At 41.3% G+C, this 26,253-nt stretch overlaps 1 non-coding gene across 1 annotated transcript; it reads right to left on the reverse strand.

Annotated features, from left to right (window-relative positions):
- Positions 1-20,849: 20,849 nt before the first annotated feature.
- On the reverse strand, positions 20,850-20,955 carry LOC118081623 (U6 spliceosomal RNA). The gene has a single exon (XR_004692094.2). It is a non-coding gene; the product is annotated as a U6 spliceosomal RNA (small nuclear RNA).
- Positions 20,956-26,253: the final 5,298 nt, after the last annotated feature.

The raw sequence follows: 26,253 nt of genomic DNA on the forward strand, positions 1-26,253 counted from the left end.
AAACTGCCTGCAAGTGCAAAAATAGAGACCATTTCCTGAAGCAAGAGAGTGACTGTATCACAGGCACATTCTATTTTAAAAAGAATGATGTGCGGAAATATCTCATTTCTGAGGTTAAGTTCTAGCTGCGCTATAAATGTCATAATAAATCATGTATTATATTTCTTACTTATGGGGATGGCTGTTGAACCAAGGAATGAGCAAACCATCACTTGTGTTTGAAGCTGTGACATAGCAGCCTGCATCTTGGCAGGATCATCTGTGGCAGTGATGGGAAACCTCTGGCTCTCCGGTGGGACTACAGCTCCCATAATCTCTGAGCATTGGCCACGTGGGCTGTAGCTGATAGAATTTAAAGTCAATCAACCTCCAGATGGCCCAAAGTGGGTGGGTGGCCTTGAACTCTTATGACCTTGAGTCACCTAAGTGCTACATTTCCTTGAGTTCTCAGATCATGACTATAAACCACCAGTATTTGTTTTCCGTTAACATGGAGAAACCTTATTTTGCTTAGTAAGTAATTACCGTCGCTTCTGAAAAGTTACGGACACTTAAAGTTCAGTCCTACATATGTTTACTCAGAAATAAGTTCCACTTTTGTTCAGTTTCCAAGTAAGTGCACAGAGCATGGCAGTTTTAGCTTTCAAGTAAACGATCTTGCTTAAGATCCTTAATAAGCATATAGAAAGAGCAAAAAATGTTTTTTTATACCTACTTAGGTGTAATTTTGGGATGCATGTTGGCTACATGACCTCAACTTTTGGAATGTGCTTGTTTTCAAAAGCCACTGTTTGGGGTCAACCTACATGTGACGCTTAGCCTTGTGGAGCTTCTGACATTTTCTGTTTAAACCAACTTAATCTGCAAAAACAGCCGAGGTGAAGACTGGCATTGGAACGGCATTCTGAATGTTGGAGAATTCGGGACAGACGAAAGGAGGTACTTCTTTAATGTTGTGCACAATTAAACTATGACCCAAGAGGCAGGGATAGCCATCGACTTGGATGACTTTAAAAGAGGATCTGACAAATTAATGGAAGTAAAGGCTATCAACAACTACAATGGTGGGTATCCTCTGGCTCAGTGGTTGGAGGGAGTATCCTTCTGCATACCAGTTGCTGGAAAACACTGGAGGGCAGAGTGCTCTTGTGCTCGGGTCCTGCTTGCTGGCTTCCCTTAGGCATCTGGTTGGCCACTGTGTGAAAAGGATGCTCAACTAGATGAGCATGCTCTTCTTATGTTCTTTCCCTTCCTTTCTACTAAAAATTGCATCGCCAGCTGCATTTCCTCCTACAGGTCTTTCCTCCTGTAATAAGAAGAGCAGCTTTAGGGGTATTTTAACAGAACAAAAGTACTAGGGGCAGGGGAAGGTTTATGAAAGCGCATTCTCTTTGTGGTTCTCCACAGGCACATGTGTGCATACACACAGGCCTTCCACTTTAGACTGTGGACTCATGGTTGCATTTTTTTTAATAGAAAAAGAGAGAAATCAGGGGAAAGCCTAGAGAAGACAAGCATCAGGTACAGTTTGGCTCTAAGCTGCAAACAAATATACCATAGCAACTTGTAATCCATGCCTCCTAAGAAAATATATGAATTTAGAAACAGGAGACTTGGTTTAAATCAACAATTACAACTGGCATTTGCTTCCTTTGTGATTTAAATAAAATCAATCCATCCTCTGTGTTGATCCATCATGCAATGTGTTTAAATTATGAAAATTATTTTGCAAGTGCACATTTTGATTTCATTGTTTGAGGGGGCATTATTTTACAATAGAATTCCTTTGCAAATCCACATGACAATAAGACTCTCAGGATGTGTGAGTGACAAATCATATTACCACACAAAGGCCTATCTTTAAGAAGAGAAATTTCATGGAGGTTTAATGCATAACCCTTAATTTTTACCTTGGCATACTTGTTGAAAAAGCTACCCATAACTCTGCATAATGCCAGCTTATGACAAGTGGAGTCTTAGCATGAAATTTAATTGAGCACCACCTTTCTTTCTGAAGCATTTGGATTTACAACGATGACTTTTGTACATTTACGGCTCCAATCTTATCCATCTCCAGCATGGTTATCTTTCTTCATTTTATGTGTAGGGCAGCATGGTGTGTGAGAGCCCAAAATAACAAATCTCTGTTTCTGGATGCAATTAATTCTTGTGCCTTTTGAAAGAAATGTAGAAAAGACTGACGTGGATGAAAGGAAAAGCAAACAACAGCCTCCCCTGCCCCAGCTCCACCCGATAAAATTAGACAATTGGGGTGGGTGGGGAAGAAGCATCAAAGAAGATAGTGCAGATCAAAAGTATGAAAGGAGGAAAAACAAGCCCAGATGCAGACAGAGAACAGATGCTATAGACAACTTAAAAATATATCTGAAGCACAAAAGAAGTTGTTGTTTTTTTCTAAGTGAGGAATGAAAAAAAGGGAGGGAGAAAACCATATTCTCTATAGTAAAAACAATTTCAAAAACCCGAAGAATTAGTATAGGTGGCATTGGCATATAAGGTTAAACTACAAGCATAACCAATGCAGCATTTTAAGACTGAAACCCCTTGCTGCAGGTTTTCGTTTTATGCTGCATTTTGTTTCCCTTTTACCATATTGAATTTTTTGTAAGCCTCACTGTGTTACTATGAAAAAAGGGAGGAATACAAATAAAATAACTATAATAATAATTTGATTTTGGAGATAAGCAGCAAATGGGAAAAGATCTGAGGTGATAGAATGGCTTGTACTACTTCAAAGACTAAATGTCTTATATAAAAGCTCGATGCAAGAACTGGAACAGCCTGAACTTATAAAATAAAAAATTGATAAACTCTCAACTTAAAGGGGTTGTTATATGGAAAAAAATGTTGAAAAATATCATACCTCACCTCCTGAGTGACACTGCTTTTCTGGATCAATTTCAAACTGGCTTTTGGATCAGAAACAGCTTTGGTCGTCTGAATGGATAACCTATACTGGAAGGAGAATGGGGGCAAGCACAACGCTGCTATTCCTCTGGACTTCTCAGCAGCTTTGATATGGTTGACCATGGTATCCTTCTGGTTTGCCTGAATAAGGTAAGAATTGAGATTGGGTACAATGCCCTTCAGTGATTCCTATCTGAATGTCCAGTTCAGGAAGGTGGCACTAGGGGACTCCTCCTTGCCCCATGGTGGTTGGCCGGGTTGCATTTTCTTCCCCATTCTGTTGAAACCACTGTGAGGGAGGTCATCCAGGGACTCCTGCTAACCTAAAAGCTTCAGCTTTCTAAAATTTTCATATTTTGAAAATTAATAAGTAAAACAGGAACATTATGGAAACTTTTGTAATGTTCAAAATACATAATCTAAACAGTAGTTTTCCATTAGAAGAAAGGGGAAATGAAGAAAGAACCCTGGGGCAAACTCCAGCTATCATAGCTTGGCACTTAAACATAACCAGTCAAGTTAGAAATCAAATTCACAGCATGCTCAGTTTACTCCCTGCTAGCATGGAGGAAAGCTGTCTTTTTGTCTCAAGAAATTCACTACGGAATGGGCAAGTTGTCAGGCTGTGTAGACAAATGACTATTTAAATAGCTAACAAAACAAGGAGATAACTCTGTGAAACCTGACATCAAGCACAAACCCACCACTGATAGCTATTTTATTTTCAAAGGTTTCCCCCCTTTCTAATAGCCCAAGAGATCAACAAACCTCGCACATTTTAAATTAACAGGATTTTAATTTCACATTATACAAGCTGTTTCACACTTTCCATTTCAGAAGAGGAATAGTCTCATTTGAAAAGATGGTAATTTGCATTTTAGAAAATATTAATCAGAACCATCAATTAAAGGGACTGTTTTCAAAAGAAACTATAGCAATGGATGCACTGATTCTAGGGAAACTGAAATTAAAGCTCACGCCACAGAAGAATGGCCAATACTCAGGGATGAAGCATCATTGAAACTGTTCTCTGTAATTCTATTACTGCTTGGTGTGGTACAGCCTCCAAGACAGACAAGAAAAGGCTCCAACGAGCTGTACGAATTGCAGAAAGGGTAATTGGTGCTAGCTTGCCTACAATAGAGACAATCTATGCTACCAGAGTTAAGAAGAGAGCAGAGAGAATTGCAGCAGATCCTTTACATCCCGGTCTTCATCTGCTAGATTTACTCACATCTGGACGTCCCTACAGGTCTTCATATACAAAATCGGCCAGGCACAGGAACAGTTTCCCCCCCCTTGTGCCAATAATTGTTAAATTTGTAGATGTGTAGCTGAAGGGGAGGTCAATTATGGGTGGGTTTCTTTGCTTATTTGTATTGTGAGCGGAACAGTGTGTGTATGTTTACATTGCAATGTAGCTGAAACAAATTCCAAGTATGTTGGAAAATGTACTTGGCCAATAATAAATTCTTCTTCTTCTTCTTCTTCTTCTTCTTCTTCTTCTTCTTCTTCTTCTTCTTCTTCTTCTTCTTCTTCTTCTTCTTCTTCTTCTTCTTCTTCTTCTTCTTCTTCTTCTTCTTCTTCTTCTTCTGGAAGTTGAAGTTCAACGGCATCTGAAGGGCCACAGGTTCCCCATCCCTGCTGCATAACAAAATACAGAGTAGAATTATGTTTGAACTGCTCTCGAGGAGGAGGAAGGGCAGGTGCTCCAATAAGTTCCATTGGTAAATCCCTTCCAGAGTTGCCACTTTTCAGCCAGGCAGATTATGGAAACTCCATATATCAGTTGCACTGAGGGGGCAAAATCAAACTAGGCTCTCAGTTGCTTAAGTGAAAAATGATAATTTTTCTGGAAATCTAGTCACAGTAGTTTTAGACCTCCAGGGATGCAGAACAGGCCAAGAATGTCTACTAATTATTCGGGCCTGAGGCATTGTACCCTTTCCTAGACAAAAAAGGATATGGCTATAGTTGTTCATACCTCAGTGATGTCCAGGTTAGACTACAATAAAAAGCTCTGTGTAGAGCTGTCTTTGAAAAGTGTTTGCATAGAATTGCATAGCCTAGAATTCAGAATAGGGATGGGGAACATTTTTTTTTTTTTACCTCAAGGATGCATTTCTCCTTGTGTTATGTCAGGGATCAGCAAACCTTTTCAGGAGGGGGCTGGTCCACTGTCCCTCAGACCTTGGGGGTGGTGGTGGTGGATTATATATATTTGGGGGGGGGGGTGAACGAATTCCTATTCCCCACAAGTAACCCAGAGCTGCATTTTAAATAAAAGCATACATTCTACACATGTAAAAACGCCGATTCCTGCACCATCCGCAGGCCGGATTTAGAAGGCAATGGGGCCGGATCCGGCCCCCAGGCCTTAATTTGCCCACCCATACATTATGTAATGGAGGCCACTTGTCAATGGTGGGTAGAATGGAAGGATTTGTCCAATTTGGTTTTCTCCGTTTCTCATTTCCTCAATCTTAAATTGAGTTCACATTATTTAGCTATGGGGAGATTAAGGAGAACAAAACATTTCATGAAAATTCATCAACAGTTAGTGCAAGTTTTCCCAATAAACATATTTTATATGCCATTTTAACTAATATCCACAGTTTTGAAAGCAATTTCCCCTAATATAATATTTTTGTATGTTAATTTTCAGCAATATCTTCATGGGGGGGCGCTTTCCCATAAAAAAGGCATTTTTGTAAACATTGATTAGATAACTGCATTGCAAAAATCAGAGAAGTGTAAATTTCAAAGAGAGCTGTGTTTATGTTTGCATATTTTTTTGGAAAGTGCAAAGCTGATAGATTCAGCTTTAAGTGTGTACTGAATCAAATTTCTCCTCCATCCCTAGCAGAGCCAGGCAAAAGTGGGCTAGGCAATAAATGCAACTCTTACTGGTGGTCCTCAACAATAAATGAAAATGAAAAATAAAATTATGGAACTTCCTCCCTATGGAAATTCACCTTGCTGACATTCAGGTGTCATCTTTAGAAAACTCTCTTCCAGAGGCCTTTTGGAGTTTAGGAAAGTCTTGTCATTGCTAGTAGTTATTTTATGCCTTATAATTATTATAGCCCTTTCCTGTCTCAGGGCACTGGATTAGTAGCAGCTCTCAACTGTTGCAAAGCAGTCCTTAAGATTGGTCAGGTTTGATGGCACAAGATCTGTGCACTTGAGCATCAGCACAGAAAAAGGCACTACAAAATATCTCTTACACAGCCATGTTTCAAGGATTACCATCACAGTTTGCAGAAGAGTGCCCTCCATTCCAATGACTTTTTCCCTTTCTGAATATGAAGACACTTTTTGTGCATGACTCAAGCGATGTAACTGTTTGGGTCAACGGAAGGTTTTAGCAAGTATAATTAAGCATTGGATGGAGGCAGCTATACTTACGACAGAAAGGAAAACACAGCTGGAGATGCTTTTTCGTAGCTGACTTAACCTAAGAATAAATAGATCTGGCTGAGCCATGAATTTGCGTCATAAAATCAGAGTGAAAGAGACCACTCAGCTGAATAATAGCATATGAGAGGAACCATTTTAAAACACAAAAAACCCTTTTTATCACATAGCTTCTTTCGTTTTCCTTTTTCTCCTCTGTGTGCTTCAGCACAATTAACTCTCCTAGACAAGGAGACATATATTTTTGGCATTCTGTCTAAATTTTTATGAATGCTAAGCTACTGCAGGCACATGATACAGAAATCCCTTGTCTAAAATGCGAACGTTTACAACTCGTTAAGACTAGTAACAGATTTGAGAAGTGGGCCTGACTACATAATGTTGCAGTGTATCCACCTTGCCTCCTAACAATGGGGTGAGGAACCTGAGACCCAGGGACTGAATGCGGCCCCCAGTTCTCTTCATGTGGCCCTTGGGAATCCGCCCAGATCAAAGCCACAGTGACCCTGCTCTGCACCTTCCTCTAATACCTGAAGGAGCGTCTCCACCCCCATCGTTCTGCCCGGACACTGAGGTCCAGTACCGAGGGCCTTCTGGCGGTTCCCTCGTTGCGAGAAGCCAAGTTACAGGGAACCAGGCAGAGGGCCTTCTCGGTGGTGGCGCCCGCCCTGTGGAACGCCCTCCCATCAGATGTCAAAGAGGAAAACAGCTACCAGATTTTTAGAAGACATCTGAAGGCAGCCCTGTTTAGGGAGGCTTTTAATGTTTAATCGATTATTTTATTTCATTTTTCTGTTGGAAGCCGCCCAGAGTGGCTGGGGAAACCCAGCCAGATGGGCAGGGTATAAATAAAAAATTATGATGATGATGATGATGATTTTACTTGGCTGGAATGTTTCCTTGAACTGTCACAATTCCATTTGCTTGCTTGGGTGGACAGTGGTGTATGTCTGGCGACACCCACTTTGACCACACCCACCACTGGTATGCCGCCCCCAAAAGAAAGACTCAAGCGATGTAACCGAGGGAATGTGGTCCAGGGGCTAAAAAAAGGGTTCCCACCCCTAGCAGGAGACTTCATCTCGAGGGTTTCTCCCAGCTAGCCAGGCAGAAATGCCCCCCTCCATTTTCCTTTCCTGACACTCAACATTCTGTGGCTGCTGAGCATGCTCAGCCCTCACTGGGCTATTTTTGTTTAAAGGAAGAATTACCCACTAAGGATTTTATTATTATTAATGTACTTCTGCAAACCTCGAGGTTCTCCTGAGGAGACTGATACCTTCTCTTGTTCCATTTCTGCCACCATCTGAGTTTGCTCTGTTTGAAGGAATTCCATCTGCAGCCTCACATCCGTGATCCTAACTTGGGCATCTTGATAGTGTTCCTCCTCCATAGGAGCACTGGGCTAAGAAGAAAAGGACAAATGTGAATTGCATTTCAAACGCTTTGCTAATATGAAATTGGCTAAGCACAGCAATAATAAGATATTTCACTCTACAAAATCCACCGTCTCTAAAGGAGGTTTATATAGGTAAATGGAAGAGATATATAATTACTTCACGCTTGAAAGGCAAACTGAGGAGGAAGTCATTTTGTTTAAATGCTTTGCGTCCTAGGAACTAGATTGCACATATTAAAAATTACTGATTTTTGAGAAGTTGGATTTTACTTCTGCAGCTTGAAGACTGAGGAAATGTCTGCATAAATTGTGAGACTGGTGATGGCGTAAGCAGCTGGCATCACTCTGCCTCTTCCTTCAAATAAAATAGTGTGGATAGGAATTTCCAAATAGGGATAAGAACTTTAGAGGAGCCCTGCTGGATCTGGCCAAAAGCCCATCTAATCCAGCATCCTGTTCTCACAGTGGCTGACCAGATGCCTATGGGAAGTCAAAAAGCTGGACCTGAGTACAGTAATACTTTTCTCACTTGTGATTACCAGCAACTAATATTTCATTATTCTACTATGTTATCATTCAGTTACATAGTATAAACACTAAAGCATTGGCTTTTGTTCAAGTTCAATCATTAGCTGAGGAAATGAACAAGATAATATAGACACGTAAACTTCCTGAATAAAGCAAATATAGTATTGGCCACAATCTCTTTGCTCTGTCTCCAGGGTCAGAAATAATAATAATAATAATAATAATAATAATAATAATAATAATAATAATAATAATAATATATTTATACCCTGCTAATCTGGCTGGGCTATATTGATGTGGGCTATATTTGCTCATCTGGCTGGGCTATATTTTACATTGTTTTTAAGTTGTTTTTGGTTGATGTTTTATATTTGTTGTTAGCCGCCCTGAGCCCGGTTTCTAAACTGGGAAGGGTAGGGTATAAATAAAAATTTATTATTATATTATTATTCCCCAGCCACTCTGGGCAGCTCCCAACAGAATATTAAAAATGCAATAAAACATCAAACATTAAAAACTTCCCTAAACAGAGATGCCTTCAGATGTCTCCTAAAAGTCAGCTAGTTGTTTATTTCCTCGACTTCTGGTGGGAAGGTATTTAACAGGGCGGGTGCCACTACCGAGTTCCCTCTTGCAGGGAGGGAACTGCCAGATGGCCCTCAGAGCTCGGCCTCAGTGTCTGAATGATGGGGCTGAATGATGGGGTTGGAGATGCTCATACTGGGCCGAAGCCATTTAGGGCTTCAGCACCAACACTTTGAATTGTGCTCGGAAAAGTACTGAGAGAAGCAGTAATGCTTCTGAATACTAGTTGCTAGAAACTACAGGAGGCGAGAGGGCTCTTGTGATTGGGTCCTGCTTATGAGTTTTCCACAAGCATCTGGTTGGCCACTATGAGAACAAGATGCTGGACTAGATGGGCCATTGTCCTGATCCAGCAGGCTCTTCTTATGAAGCAAAACCCCTTATACTAGTAACCCTTTCTCTATCTTCTCTCAGTTGAACTAAACGTGCAAATGTTGCATTCCATACTCAAGGTCTGTGGAGCTTCTACATTTTCCCATTTATTTGCCACTTCTTTTTCAGCTGGTATTATAAATTTAATGTAATTGTTTCTAACAGAAATACTAACAATGATAACATCTGTGCTGCTTAACTAGATAGGCCACTGATCTGATTCAGCAGGCTGTTCGTTCTTATGTTCACAACTTGTACCAGACCATAATCAATAAAGCAGAAGGTGACTGGCTGCATTAGAAAAATATTTATTTAAAAAATCACCCCACGGAATGCATCTGTTCTGTGGAATGAGTGCTAGCTGGTAATGACCACTAAGCACATCACTATGGTAATGAGAAAAACTCAGCGGGTATGCGGCACACTAAGGATTCTGGGAAATCAATGAATATGCTGCCCGTGATGGTGGATGATTCCAATGGCTGACCTTTAAACAACTTTGTACAATGCAAGTAAATAAAAGAGGGAGATGTAATGGAACAAATATGGTCAATAAAGTGTCTCCAGTGCCCCTACTAATGAAGAGGACTCTCAAAGCACTTTTCTAGAATAAGCAGCAATAATTAAGTTCTCATATGTTCACAGTGTGGGCTGGGGCTGCCTAACAAAACAGAGCTATCAGCTGTTGAATAGCAACGCAGCACATGGTAGGATGGCTGGGCAAACACCCCTACCAAAATGGCAACTTGGCTCTCAGATATTTGCCCTTCCTGCTTCAACTGCTTCATACAGCAAATATTTTTGAGGCACTTTAACAGTAAAGATGACCAGAACCAAAGCAAACTGTGGGGAACTGTAGCTCTATGAGGGGGAAAGGGGTCTCCTAACAACTCTCAACACTCATAACAAACTACAGTTCCCATGATCCTCTGGGGGAAGCCCTGACTGTTAACATAGTAGCATAGTGCTTTAAATGTATGGTCCGGATATGACCACTGTTTTGACTTGCCAGAATAATCTAGCTTATCTCTGTTGTGGGCCTCATGACTCACCACTCTTGTCCTCTGTCTCAGCCTCTTTCTGTGTGTCTCTCTCCCATTTCAGTTTGTATTTCTCATTTCACCTTGTCCCCCCACAGTACTGTGTCCCTACATCTCTGTTTATGTCCATCTGCTAGCTTTTGTGACTGAGAGAACAAAGTTAAGTGTAGAATATACATTGAACAAAGGTACTTCAGAGACAAACCATAGTGTGAAACTGCTGAATTTACACTTATGAAGAAGTTCAGTTCCATCACTGTGACCTGAATGAAAATAATGGGTTTTGTGTATTACATGTGTTTATTAGCTCATCATGAGCGATGCTACCCTGTAATCATTTTTACACACATTTAAGAACAACATTCCACACATCTGATAAAGAAAAGCTTATGTCACAATATATTTCAAGGTCCTGCTAAACTGTTGTTTTTGCTGCAACAAATTAACATGGCCACCGCCCCCCCCCCAAAAAAATTATAGTTATAGAGGACAGTTATCTCCACCACTTATAAATTTTGGTAACTGTGATATATAAATAGTTGAAAGAAATAAAATAAATGAATATATCTACAAAGAACTGCCAGTAAGTTCTGGAGCTTACTCACAAGTAAATGTACACAGGACTGGAACTTTAAAGGACCATGAAAATTCTCTGTATCTGTATCCATAGTCTCTAAACCACTGTATAAACATACCGTATTTATTCTTAAATTCTATTGATCTGTCCTGCAATTCAAAAGAAAAATACAATTTTCCTTTGTATGCTGGCCAATTTCAGCAGTGTTTAAGTGGAGACCATCTCTAGGCTGAAACAATTTCACGTCACAGATATAACTAAACTAGAGAGAAAAATACATGTCTGAGTTCTCAAGAGTCAATCTGAGCTGCTTGTGTCAATGCAGCTTAAAATATGCTGTGCTGCCCTGCAGAACTGTCAAGTCTGTTCTGCAGAACGCACAGTGCAATGTTTGTGCTCCTCTATGTTGACCATCACATCTGTTTGCTAAACTCACAATGTGCAGAGGAGGTTCCATTTTGCTATTTTCTTTACCTGCCAAGTTGATTATATTATTAATTCCCTTTCTGACCCCACAATGTTACTTCAGAACATCAGTCAGATGAATTATCCCCCCACCCCCCAAAAAAACATAATAAAAGCTTTTTCAGAACTCATTGCCGATAACGTCTCCAAGAACTAGTTTTAAAAACAAGCAATTTATTAGAAATATAAGAACAGAATGTATCTGAAGTCAGTCTAGTCTGCAAAGAGCACAATTCAGGATACCAGTCTGGTCAATCACTGGAAATTTTTACTTATTTACCCGACTTCTCACCTTGCAGTATGAATTTGGGGAAAGAACTTAGCAGGAACAAGATTCATCCAACCCAGCTTCTGCAATGTCATAGGCATGTGAGACTGAACTTTGGAGACCTGCCTTTTGGGGATAGAATATACTTAAGCTGGTCCTGAGCCATCTTATGATATGAAGGCTACCAATAAAATCCGCTTGGGCTAGGTACAATAACACTAAGGACCAACCAGTTGCAAGGGATCCAACACTTCCTCTTCATCTTGCTACGGTTGGAATAGTTCAGTTGGCTCATGGCCCAGTTTAAACATGACCGCCACCATGCTGACTCTGACATAAGGCCCTTTCCCATGGTAACAGCAGGTGTGGTATTTAAGATTCATTGACAAGGGTTAGCAGAAGTGAGCAGATGCTGCATGCAGTTGGGGAGATTTGAGTGGGTGAGATCTTTTAATCCTAATTAAGGCCACCTTACGGGCTGCCATCATTGGGAAGAGCTTTACTGACCTCTATATGGGAGACTCATAATGGTGCACTGAGGAGGTCATTCCGTCAGCACTGCTCTGCTTGCCAGATGGAACAATCTCCCTTCTCCTCCCCTCATGCACGGTTCTGGGTGAGCTATTGATCCTCCCGAGATTTGGAGAGGGCACGCCAGGGTGTGTGTAGGGGGAGCAGAGGGGGAAGTCTCATTCCACTGGCTTCTGCTAGAGAAACAACTTAGCTGAATCTGACCTACAAAGCTTAAATCAGACTGTTAAAGAAAGTGCTAACATTCTCTAGTGCGGGCATAATCTTGATTTATCCCTAATGCCCTTTAAGTATGGTGTTGGTAACAGATGCCTGAGCAACACAATGGTTAGGGAAGGATAGAATGTCTCTCCCTAAAGAGTTATGTGCACCAGACTATGTGTATCTCTCTCCCATTCATTCAGATCTGCATAGCTGTGATGGCACACAGAGCATGTCATGTCAGTGATCTGCTTCCCATCACCTCTATGACAAGCTGTTTATTACTATGTACTCACTGTGATAGGTTAACATTGGTAGGAGTGTCTCTGTAAGTAGCTTCGGATGCTCAAATTTGCAAGCTAGGAGGACTGGAGGGTTGCAATTGGCTTCTGAGCCCAATGTTCCCCACCCAGGATTTAAACATTGGTTTCATTTTATTTCAGGCAGCCCCACTGTGTGCCTCAATGCATTTGCAGAGTACAGAAAATATCTGAAAAGAACATATTATACATTTTTTAAAAAAAACTCAGCACAGACATCCGTGCAGCTTTAGCAATGGGCATTGCTGCCATGGCTAGAATTGCAGCAGGCATCCAGCCAGGCCAGATGCAAGACTAACACTGATTGATTTCAGATTCATCCAAGGGCCGTGGTGTTGACTGAAGGAGACAGAGTGCTCTCCTTCAGTTCCAAGCTCCTATTTTTTCCAATTAGAATGCTAGTTACTATTGGGGGTTCTGTGTCTGACAGACAACAGAGAGACAATGACATGACAAATGACATTGCAGAGCAGCCTCCAGCAATCTGAAGTCATCAGCACTGACATGGCTACTATCATAAATAACCTCTAAATAAGAAAGCCACTTGCACTGAGTTCCAACCAGCATCATTTCATTTGGACATCAGGAAGGACAAAGGCAGGCACAAGGAAAGCAGAAGCAGACACCAGCAGCATTCTCAATGACTTAGAAAAGCCACCAGAGGAAAAACCCTACTCTATCATTATAACACAATGCTGGCATGTGCAGCAAAATAGCCACAGCTTGAGATCTCTGAAGGACACTGTCTCCCACCCAGATTTCAAGTTTACATTTCCAGAGCCAATGCATTGTATATTCTCACTGTTTCCATACTAATTCTCTGGAATTGCCATCCTCGTCTATTCACTTTTATGAAGCATCCATGTCCTTATCAGCCCATTGCATTCAAGGTTTGTCTCTCTCTGTGTTTTTTCAGAACTGATTCCTTGCAATGCTTTTATTAAAAAATGCAGTTGCAACACCAGCCTATGTGGTGTACATAAGTAAAGCACTATTTACTTATTTACACTTATTTACACTATTTACATTGAACTTCTATGCACATTTTCCTGAGAATAAGTCTCATTGAACTCAGTGAGGCCCAGTTCTGGGTAAACATGCATAGGACTACATTCATAGATTATTCAGGACTCCTTTGCCTTTAATTAAATACTTCCCGTTTGCAGGTTCATCTCATTTTGTTTCTTCCTGATGAGTGGGTGGAAGAGCAGTAATGAATAGTCTCTTTATTGCTCTGATGCCAGTTTTTGTTTCTGAGTGAGGAGACTTTAATAGCAGAGTTTTTCTTCAATATTATTTTTATAGCAAAATATTGATATTTATTAAAAATGAAAGGAAATGGTTAACTGAACCAACCACTTTGCAAGATTTAAAAATATGTTGGATCTGCACGGAAAATGAACTATCCCATAGACTCTGCAACTGCAAAACTTTTGTGATGGTAATAGTCAGTCTAGGGGGACACAGGGTGACACATACCCCTAAACACTTTGTGAATCTAAGCTTGGCCTCATTAAGGGGCAATATTTTGATATGAGTAGGAAAATGAGAGTACCCCTAAACAATTTTTTAGAAATAAAGCAGTGGTAATAGTTGTGATAATCACTGAGAATGTACACACAATATATACATATGTCTGATTCAAAATATGAAAGCATCAGAGTTTCTGTACACTATCAGAATAGCTACTTGTAATATTTATTCGGGCTGAATTTTGAAGAGTCTCTTGAAATAAAAATAAAAATGTGTATGTATGTATGTATGTATGTATGTATGTATGTATGTATATAAAGGTAAAGGGACCCCTGACCATTAGGTCCAGTCGTGACCGACTCTGGGGTTGCAGCACTCATCTCACATTATTGGCCGAGGGATCCAGCGTACAGCTTCCAGGTCATATGGCCAGCATGACAAAGCCACTTCTGGCGAACCAGAGCAGCACATGGAAACGCCGTTTACCTTCCTGCTGTAGCGGTACCTATTTATCTACTTGCACTTTGACGTGCTTTCGAACTGCTAGGTTGGCAAGAGCTGGGACTGAGCAACGAGAGCTCACCCCATCGCGGGGATTCAAACCGCCAAGCTTCTGATTGGCAAGCCCTAGGCTCTGTGGTTTAACCCACAGCGCCACCGGCACCCCAATTCCCAGTGTGTGTGTGTGTGTTATGGAGCTAGTCAAATTAGCTTCTTCTAAGAGAAAAGGGTGGGTGTATGACACAGCGTATATGAACGCAAGTGGAGATGGTTTTTTTAAAATGACTTAATCACAGCCGCGCAGCAAAGGTCTGATGTGGAGGTCACTCTGCTTGGCTTTTCTCCGTCTCCCTCTTTTGCATCAGCCACAAATTCATTCCTAATTGCTGCTGAGGAAAACAAACTGTCAGTGTGATGGTAAAGCGCAACACACAAGTGTGATGGTAAAGCGCAACTCCCAATCATAACCATTCTATGGATTAGCATTTCAATTTGAACAAGCTTTAATTTAATTATCTGATTCCTGGGGAAAAGATCTATCTTGATGTTTGGTTAATAAAACGCCTATCATTATGGTGTGTGGGTGGGTGTAGAGTGGGCATATAAATGACAAGGATTCTGGAGGATGCAGAGACACATTCCTCCTCTCACAGTTCTCAAGATGGTCATTTCCCCCTTTCCTTGCAGGACTTAATAGTAGTCATTCGCTTATCTGGAAGAAAGTAAAGGAATACAGACATTGAGGATGGAGAAGAAAATAGATCCATTTTGCATCTCAAGGTGAGCTTTCCCAATTAGCCTTTCTGAAACAGCACATGAAACGAAACACAACGCCATTTGAAATTTGCACTTCTCTGAAATTTGCAAAGCAGTTCTCCAGACGAGTATTGAGTACAAAAATGCACGTACATGGGTGAAGTGTGCATAAACAGGCATATACTGATGAAAATGGCATACAAAAAATGCATTATATTAAGGAAAATTGCTTAGCAAAAATGTGTGTGTTAGACAAAATTGCATAAAAAACTGTTATTAGGGGAAATGCCGTGCACTTCTGCCACTTGAGGCAATGCTCTTCAGCCCGTGCCATGGGTGGGCTAGCTCTGATCAGCACTGTAATCTACACCCCATAGCTCCAAAATGCTTGTACGTCGCTCAGAACGTGTGTATGATGTCTAATGCAAGGGAAAGACCACAGCTCAGAGGTACAGCACCTGCATTGCATGCAGAAGGTCTCAAGTGCAACCCCTGGCATCTTCAACTAGGGCTGGAAATGTTCCCTGCCTGAAGTTCTGGACATCTGCTGCTAGCTGGTGCAGACAAAACAGAGCTAAATGGATTATTGGTGTGACTTGGTATAAGGCAGCTTCCTATGTTCCCATATCCCGCTCTGTAAGCCAGTGGATAGCCAGCACTGGTTATGTAAACCCCAGCACTAAACCTGGGGGATCATTATCAGGACCTGTTGTTGGCAGGAAGCAAAATGGAATTGGCAGTTCCTTTTCAACACAGTCTGTCAATGCTTCTCAGCAGGGCCCTGACTGACAACACTCTCAGCTACTGAAGCACGTGGCAGGAGCATTAAAATTATTGACTTCTTCTCTCAAGATTATCGACTGCTATCCAAGAGCTGTGAAAGCTGGATCTGATTAATTCTAAAAGGGGCATGAGGATGAAGGAAGATTAGTGCAATTAGCCTTTTTTTTTTTAAAAAAAAAGGCATGCTTGGGGGGTCAGACCTAGAGACCAGCTGCTTGACCGTTCTTCAAGGGCAAACTCTGAAACATAGAACAGCTCTAAAGGGAAAAGTCTGCACCGAGTCTCAGACCATGAACAAGCGGAAAAGGCAAAATAGCATCTGACATTGGCTGAGAGGAACAGCCCAAAATTTGAGTGGAAGCACTATGTCTTACAGGGAACAATAAGCTCAAAGGAAGAGAGAATTCACACTATCTTACCTGTAGGCCTTTTTGGACTGCTACTGCTTTCATCTTCAACCTTGAACATGCTGCCTAGTGCTGATGGGAAATGTAGTCCAGTGGCCTCTGGAGGTCCCTAGGTTAGCCACTCCTGCTTTAGAGGCAATTCCTCTTCTACCCTCAACAGGATATAATAATACTAATACTACTACTAATAATAATAATAATAATAATAATAATAATAATTTATTATTTATACCCTGCCCATCTGGCTGGGTTTCCCCAGCCACTCTGGGCGGCTTCCAACAGAAGAATAAAATAATCGATTAAAGATTAAAAGCCTCTCTAAACAGGGCTGCCTTCAGATGTCTTCTAAAAATCTGGTAGCTGTTTTTCTCTTTGACATCTGGTGGGAGGGCATTCCACAGGGTGGGTGCCACTACCGAGAAGACCCTCTGCCTGGTTCCCTGTAACTTGGCTTCTCACAGCAAGGAAACCGCCAGAAGGCCCTCGGCACTGGACCTCAGTGTCTTGGCAGAATGATGGGGGTGGAGACACTCCATCAAGTATACTGGACCAAGGCCGTTTAGGGCTTTAAAGGTCAGCACCAACACTTCGAATTGTGCTCGGAAATGTGCTGGGAGCCAATGTAGGTCTTTCAAGACCGGTGTTATGTGGTCTCGGTGGCCACTCCCAGTCACCAGTCTAGCTGCCACATTCTGGATTAGTTGTAGTTTCTGGGTCACCTACAAAGGTAGTCCCACATAGAGCGCATTGCAGTAATTCAAGCGAGAGATAACTAGAGCATGCCCCACTCTGGCGAGACAGTCCGCGGGCAGGTAGGGTCTCAGCCTGCGTACCAGATGGAGCTGATAAACAGCTGCCCTGGACACAGAATTGACCTGCGCCTCCGTGGACAGCTGTGAGTCCAAAATGACTCCCAGGCTGCACACCTGGTCCTTCAGGGGCACATTTACCCCATTCAGGACCAGGGAGTCCTCCACACCTGCCCGCTTCCTGTCCCCCCAAAACAGTACTTCTGTCTTGTCAGGATTCAACTTCAATCTGTTAGCCGCCATCCATCCTCCAACCGCCTCCAGACACTCACAAAGGACCTTCACCACCTTCACTGGTTCCGATTTGAAAGAGAGGTAGAACTGGGTATCATCCGCATATTGATGAACACCCAGCCCAAACCCCCTGGTGATCTCTCCCAGCGGCTGCATATAGATGTTGAAAATTATGGAAGTCCCACAACAGTGTTGTGTCGAGCTGTTGAAATGTCACTAAGCAATGACAGTTGTGGTCTTTTGGAAGAAAAGTCTTATGCAAGCACTATGCGTGACCATATATATATCACACACACTAGCTGGCCCTGCCACGTGTTGCTGTGGGTTACCAGTTCCGTTCCCTGCAAACCTGAGCTATCCCGTCCCTGTCCTGCCCCCAGCCACAACGCAGGCGAGTCCCTACCTCCGTTCCCTGCAAACCTGAGCTATCTCGTCCCCGTCCTGCCCCCAGTAACAACGCAGGTGAGTCCCTTCCTCCGTTCCCTGTAAACCTGAGCTATCCTGTCTGCACTCTGTCCTGCCCTTGGAGATGCAGCTTCTGGGTTCTATTTCCCAGTATGCCCAGCAGTGTCTGCTGTCTTGAGTTTTGAGGTCCACAAAACGGGTGTGGGGTGTGCTGGGGTGTCATCTGTGTATGCAAATGGTATGTGGACATTTGCTTATTCGCATGTGACGTTGTGTCCAAATTTGAATGCAATCAGTCAAGCGGTTTTGGTGTGAGGTGGATACTAACCCACATGCCCAGTTTACATTTTTATATATATAGATGGTTACAGCATGTCTAATTCCTGGAAAGGTCTACTGTATCTGTACTAACTATGTACACATATATCTTACAATGTGCACATATATCTAAATGTTTCCTCCTTAACAGATCAACGTTATAACTGGACAACGAATAAGATCTATGTGAGCTTGCAGATTCCTTGGTATAAGAACTCTTCTGAAACTTGTTATCCTGGAGTTTGCTCTGTTCACCAGAATGAAGAACAACATGAAGCTAAACTCAGCATGATTTTTTCTTTCTCTAGTTTTTTTGTTTGTTTTAATATCAAAAATAAGGAATTTCCTACACAGAGAAAACTTAAAGGTAGGCTAAAGTGTTCAAACCCTTTACAGACTGTTGCATATGAAATTTCTGCACACATGCAAAATTTGCTTCTCAATTATGCAAAATTTGCTTCTCATGTTACAAAACTGAAGCAGACCTAAGCCATTTTATTGCACACATTCTTCCACATACGTGCCACTATGAACAAAACTACTTCAGCGACCCCTGCTGGGAGAAAGTTGAACACCCTAGGGTTTTTGTTTTTTCTTAAATCTCACTGAAATTCATTTAATGCAAGCATTCAGGTTCAATTTATAAGCTGATCAAATAACAGCATTAGGAAGGGAATCTGCATTTTAAAATAAAACAGAAACTTAAGATGTATATTGAGTGACAGCATTTCAAGTCCAACATACAGTACCAATATGCTTGGCCCCACTGACCTTCAGGATGCTATCTATGCACAGAACATTTAAATTAAAACTGATGATGGAGCCGCAGTGAATTTAGTGTTAGTCTTTCATCTTAAGCTAAACTGGGCTTTAATTCCCGCCCGCCCCCGCCCCCGCCCCCTGCACAATGGTTTGAAAGCTAAAAGTGTTTATGAAATCCATCCATCTATTTAAAGGGTTAAGCTAAGAAAAAGAGTTAAACACTCCTCCCCTGGCCCCACTTCCCCAAGCAGGCCCCATGATGTGGCTGCTAATTAGTTAAAAGAAGCATCCAGGGGAGTTCCAAATAATGCATCTCATGTGTCTTTATTATCTACGTCCACAGTATGTTATTCTATAGTAATCCAATTACAGAAGGGTGTGTTTCAACAGAGGTGGATTATCTGAGGCAATAGTCCTAGCTGCTTGGTGTTTAATTAGAATAATAAAAATCACCAGGCAACTGAAGTGAAGAAGCAGGTAAAAAGACTGAGAATTGTAAAAATCCAGGAATGAAAAGGTATTTGCCTTAGCAGCACAAATCACTCACAGCAATGAATGAGACCACAGTGCATTATTTCCTTAATGAGAGGATAGTAGCTTGTTCTCTGTAAGTGTACTTTGCACAGGTTGACCTGAGCAGACCAGTTGTGGACATTTAACTTTAATCCAGGTGTCCTGAACCCCGACTCCTGAAGAACAGCAAGAGCTCAAACACACCATTTGTATGCATGAATCAAGCTGTGCTCACACTGCTGATGGAATAATCAATCCCCAAAAGAAAACACTCTCTTGGAAGGAAGCTTTGAGGACACAAGAGGGTGGAAAATTTGCAAACGTCTGCTACATCATAGCTCTCCCATGGCTTGAGCGGAAAACCCCAAGTGTCCTACAGAAAGGTCACAATCTCCAGGCTTTATTTGCTATTACATACACTTAGTCTGCGCACATAGGACACTTTCTTATTGAATCAGTGGAGACAGAGTACTTATTTTGTCTACATAATCTATGCACAATCTAGCTCTATTGCATCTTTGATCCTGAAAAGCACTTATTGAGCAACTTGTTTTATCGTAAAATAGAAGCTCATTGGAGATTCCTTCTACATTACCATCTGCATGTCCACCTGAAAACAGGTGTAGGCAGGCCTAGGAATAGGGAAGGGAGAGGGATATATCCACACCTGCCCAATAATGTTGTGGGTGGGTGCATACCAAGATCACAACCACCACTTCCTTCTTCATTCACCTGGAGCATGTGCCAGGGAGGAAAACGCTTGGATAACCTAATCAAATGGTTTTCAAATGTATATCAAGTAGCAACACCCACCTTTGTGGACAGCAGGATTTAGAATCAGTCTAGATTGACAGCAGCATGTTGACGATAAGAATGAATGATTCCAGGTTGAGAAAAAAGAAAAATACATTTTTCTGCTGCATGCAGGTTAGTGTGTACACAACCGGAGACATCCAGCATCTTAAAGTCCTCGTCAAGCCTGGTCAATGAGCTAGATGTGATTTTTAAAAAACTGGCACTGTGGATGAAAAATTGAAAAGGGGTGTGTGGTGCTTAGCAAGGTTTGTTTCTACATATAGCAGACTTTAGCTTTGGGGAGGCCCAGAGTGTTGCTTCACCTTATACATACAGTAGGACCAAGAGACATGGATGGGAGCTGCTGAAGTTACCTGCAACACCTGTACCATATCTGTTCTGCTCACCAAGTTCTGATGATGCGAACAGAAGCTGCTAAGAACCAGTAGCAGATTTTTTTTAAAAAAAATGGAACCCTTCACGAATTTGCGTGTCATCCTTGCGCAGGGGCTATACTCACTTCTCTGTATCGTTCCAATTTTAGTATATGTCCTGCCGAAGCGAGTACAGTAGCAGGACTTTTAAGCTACATTGAATGGATCTTCCCTGCTCAACCACTCCATTTAACAGTCTCTTCAGAAACAGTTTGTTGCTTTGTAGTTGCAACAAGGCAGCCTACTCATTTTAATGGGTTGTTGTTGTTTCCCCCCCCCTCATTTTCTGCCATGATTATTATTTCTAAAGAGCTTCAAAGGAGTTTTCTGCCTTTTTTTATTCTTCTTCTGCTTGTAGCTCTGTTTCCGGATGCTCTTAAATGTTAGGAAACAAATGTGTGCCATAAATCACATTTTAAGGGAAGCTTACCAACTAATCTTAGGTGTTGGGTAATAAGAGTTGGGGTCCCTTCAGGCCAGTTTTTGAAAGTAAATAATAATTAAACAAAATCTCAGACAGGTTGTGGAGTATGGCAGGATTTTAAAAGTCAAGAGCTTGTCTTGCCTCCTCATTTTTCTTACAAAACAATAGTTTATCATCATGAAAGAGGCAGGGTGCTCAGGTTGAAGACATGCAAAATTAGGGTTGGCAGACCCCCAGGCCTGAAGTTGCCCAGTTTGCCTGACTGGCCCCAGGTGCCAGGGGGAGGGTTTGAATTTCCAGGTGGGTGAGAGCCCCTATTTAAAAAAAATTAACAAGCTGATCGTGTGAGCAGCTTTCAAATTTCAACCTGGTGGGAGCTAACTGCAAACTATTGCATAGACTCTAGTCTAGGCAGAGGTTGGGGGGCATTATTATTTTTAATGCAAAAAAGCACACAAATAAATCACTGCTGTGGTACACCCACAGTTGTGAGTCCCAAGATTATGATTATGTACCCCCTACAGCCCTACCTGTTGCCATTGGCTGCAGCCTACGTGTGACATCACGAATGTACATGGCAGCTGAGTGGACCCACAAAGGTGGGTCTTTTCCTCTTCTCCAACAGAACACATTGTGCAACAGCTGTGACATTCAGCATTGCCTTGTTTTCTTCCACTTGTAGGAGGAGAATTGGCAGATGGACGGATGTGATCATCTGGTTGTGAGATGCTATGGAGTGATAATAAGGCAAGGTCACTTGCTGAGCAGGACTGCAGCTTCAAGACAGCCAATACCCACAGCTGGAAAATGGCTGATGTCTAGTGATGGACTTAACAGAAGCTGGCAGGTGTTGGTGGGTGGAAACTGATAAAGATCATATTCAGAAGCCAGTGGCTAGAGCTGGCTGGTGTTCATGGGTGTAAGCTGCTTGAATTTCACCTTTGGAAGCTAGTCAACAGAAGCTGGTGGATATTTTTGAGTTGAAGCCAGGGCATGAATGTGAACTGGTGGAGAATGAAAGATGAATGAACATTATTCATTGGTGTTTTTCATGGATGAATGGCACCTATAAAAATGGGAGGTTTCAGTTGTGGTCAGGACAAATGATGTGTGTATGTGTATGAATGGTGGATATTCATGAACAGATGAAACCCATGGAAGATGGCAGGCTGAAGTCAGCAGATATTTTTAATGAAAAACAAACCCATAAACCAGGCAACTAGCAGCCTTTAAGCCAAATCTGGTCTCATAGACAACCAAATGGTCCACTTCTCTTTCCTGACCTTTAAGTACAGGGAAAAGAGTCTTTAAGCCAAACAAAGCTTCTTTGCAGCTGGCTTCAACTGAGTGAAGAAATATTCTCCTTTACAGATGACAATATTCTGTTTGAGGGACTTTCAAAGCACTGTCCTCTATTCGGAGAGCTGTCTGACCCAAGTTTGGCTATCAACAGTTTGCCGGTCAGTTTTCTCCACTATGCTAAAATGTAAATTATAGTAATTATTTGCACATTTGCCTTTCTCCACATTAGTTAGCATATTCAAATTTTATGCAAATTTCTTGCTTTTTTGTAATTAGTTTTCTCATTTTGGGCAATACGTAAGGGTCAACCCTCTGGGAGACTGCCACATGGGCTACTTATTTATTGCAGGGTGCATCTTCCACCTGGCTCAGAAATCTAGTTAATCTAGTTTAAGAATACAGTTGTGTTAACAAAGGGGATGGAGAAAAGACTTGGGTCCTTGTCTTCCTGGTTGGCCAAGTACCCTCTTCTAGTTTGGATGATACCATGACCTCCAGCAGAAAGAAATGTGGCAATCTCATCCCGTTCCAACACAAACCAAGGCATTCTATGAAGCTGCCTGAAAGTAACTTATGTTGGTCAATCTAGTCTAGTTTTATCCATTCTGACTGGCAGCACTGAATGCAGCCAATCTTATCAACTCTGCAGAATCAGCTGAACATTTGCTGCTCTGATTAATGGACTCCTATGTCAATGGCTCTCAGCTACTCATAGGTCTTACACTTTCCTGGCTAAGCAAAAGGGACAGCTCAGCATATTATTAGATTTGCTGTTTTATTTAAAGATAGCTATGTCATGATGCATCGTTGCTCTGCTCTCTGTGCACAATAATTTGTATGGGGAATAAGATATGATAAATCCTTCCTTGGTGCAGGATACAGACTAGATGGCCTCGGGGCTCATTCTAGCTCTTCGATTACAATTCCACTAGCTCCCAAAGCTTATATAGCCTAAATTGAGCAATGTACTTTAAGAAGTACAAAGAAAATTTGATGCTTATGAAAAAGTACATAGGGCTAAGGATGAGAAACAAAGAGAAACAAAGAATTTCATCTTGCTAAAACCTTTTGTTGTCTTTTAGGGAGCAAACAAAATATACTCCACAAGTATTGGGAATTATTTTTTCTTGCCTGCTGAACCCAATATAGAATAAAACAAAAGAATAACTCCCTTAGGAGGCTGGCATTCTGCATTTGTAAAGGCAACTGCTTTCAAACAGATAATGAAGAAGGCTTGGCTTATGTGGTGAGTTCTTTATGAACTCATTTCCTTCCTGGAGTTCAGGAATTATTCTACTTTGGCCATTGCTGCAAGACTGGAAGAAGCTTCAGTGGGAAGACGCCAGCATTTCTTTTCTTTCTTTTTTAAGAAATAAGGTAAGGTGTGCAATTCAACCATCTTTTAGTTTGCAGTTCTATGAGAAAACTTGGCATTACTTAAGTTTCTTATTAAATCACACAGGATATTCTGCTGCATAGCATTTGTTGCTACTTCTATTTGGCAGTTGGAAACTCTTCTTTCATTTTCCACTAGATTTCATTTCAAGTTCTCTCCTTGGATAGTTGGATAGATTCACACACACAAATTACTGTTGTTTTTTTGTGAGCTATCAGTATTCCAAGAGAAAACCACTGCAGTGGCATCTTGGGCATAGCCAGGATTTTTGTTAGGGTGGGCAGAACTGACGTGATTGGTCACTTAGTTAAGTATTTCTATTGTTTTACTTGATCTAGGGTGTCAGGTGCCCCCTGCCCCCCCCCCAGCTATGCCCATGAGTGGAATGGAGTGTATGATTAGTTCACTGTTATGGCTCCATAGCTCAGCGAGGTGGCATGGCCCTCTGACCAGACTGGGGCCACAACGGGAGACCAAGGGTTAAAGCCCGCTAATGCCTGTGCCCGGGTCTTAATCTGGGCTGGGTCCCTGTGCTAGCTATTTTTGAAAGAAAATTCCTGTGCTTAAGGACATGATTAACATATTGCTGAGTTTGACCCTTACTGGGATTTACTAAGCTTGTAACTCTTGTTCTCACCAATATAAAATTAAGCTCTGGAGTAAATGCGGTGATGCTGATCTGGTGAATTGCCCACTTTTAGAGATAAAAGCCAGTTATTTCCTTAAATATGTGGCTTTCAGCACATTTAAAGCATTTCATTTCAGGTGTGTGCTGTAAACTTGTTTTCTTCAACTTAAATCTCTGCCTAATATATGTAATAAAAAACTTTTGGCTCAGGAAACATGACCTATTTTTCACAATGATAAAGATGAACTTTAAAAGAGCCTTCTGTACCAGAGTAGATAACTTTCATTACACCTTCAGTATGTATGCCCTCCACCCCACCCCCAATTCATAAGCCATTTTAAAAGGCTGAAAATAATATTCTATCAGGCTGGGGAAAGCTGTCCTAAACATAATGGTCAAAAACTGATGTTTCTATTGGATCTTCCTCTTTTGCCCTGATCCAACTAATTGTGCTTAAAAATGTATTTATATGTGTGACTATTCTGTTGAAAGATGCTTAGAAACAATTTACATTATTGAGCTGGCAGGGTGATAATGTAAGCTGAATTATAATCCCTAAATTCTGCTTGTTGTGAAGTAATTATGTCATTATTTCAACAGTACCATGCACTGTCTTTCTCTCTGTGTCTCTTACTCACACACATACTGTACAGTTCCATATTTACCCTGCCAAATTAGACTCATTGCATTTTGTGTGACATCTATAAGAAACAACCACTATATAGAAATACCCAACCCAGCTAAGAAGATAGAGCCATGCACATAAGCAGGCTTAAGCATACATATATGTTAGTAGATCAGGAACCATAGATGTAATTCCAATGCATATCAGAATAAAAATTTCAATGGGTTGGCTGTCTTCATTCTGGCACAACTAGTCAAACACTTCTCTTTTTTTAGCACAACAAGATGGATCAGAGTGTTCAGGTCATGTAAAGTGCTATTTGTTAATAAAAAGACAGTATGGGCACCATAGCTGCCAAGTTCTCCCTTTTTTTAAAGGAAATTCCATTATGCTGAATAAGCTTCCTCGCAAGAAAAGGGAAAACTTGGCAGCTATGATGGGCACAAGAGAAATGGCATAGAACTCCAGGCTGGTTTTGCATATTCTTGTGAATCAGTTGATAATTCAGCACTTCAGCTCAGTGTGTTAACTTCATTGGAAAGCTGTGCATTTAAAGTACCATCAATCAGGTGCTATGGAATTTCTATCTATACTCAATCTGTGATGCATCCATCCATACTTGAAAATCACTATGGTGAGCATGTATGTGTGAGTCGTCCCTCAGAGACAGAACAGAGAAAGATGAGGAGGAAAATAGGGTAATTTGGAGAGAAGTAGATAGATACAACCACTTTAACCTACATCTCCATCTAATGCATGGTATAACTAAAATCCTCATCACATGTCAATATGATACAGACAGAGATACCCTGCAGTGAGTCTTTCTTCATAGTTTGGCATGTTCAGGAAACTAGTTCAATAAGTCATTATATGCATATCATAGGAAGTGCTGAAGTTTCAACCCTATATAAAAACAGCTTCTTCTAAATACGAAGTATCTTTTTTAAAGTAATTTTTTGGGCAAATGGCCACAAATGAGAACACTGAAGCTTCTGACTGCTCAGCAACCGATCCGAATAAAATGAGAAATCTGAACAGTGTAAAGAAATCATCCTAG

This window comes from Zootoca vivipara, chromosome 2 (assembly GCF_963506605.1).
Source record: "Zootoca vivipara chromosome 2, rZooViv1.1, whole genome shotgun sequence".
In the NCBI taxonomy this organism is placed as follows: domain Eukaryota; kingdom Metazoa; phylum Chordata; class Lepidosauria; order Squamata; family Lacertidae; genus Zootoca; species Zootoca vivipara.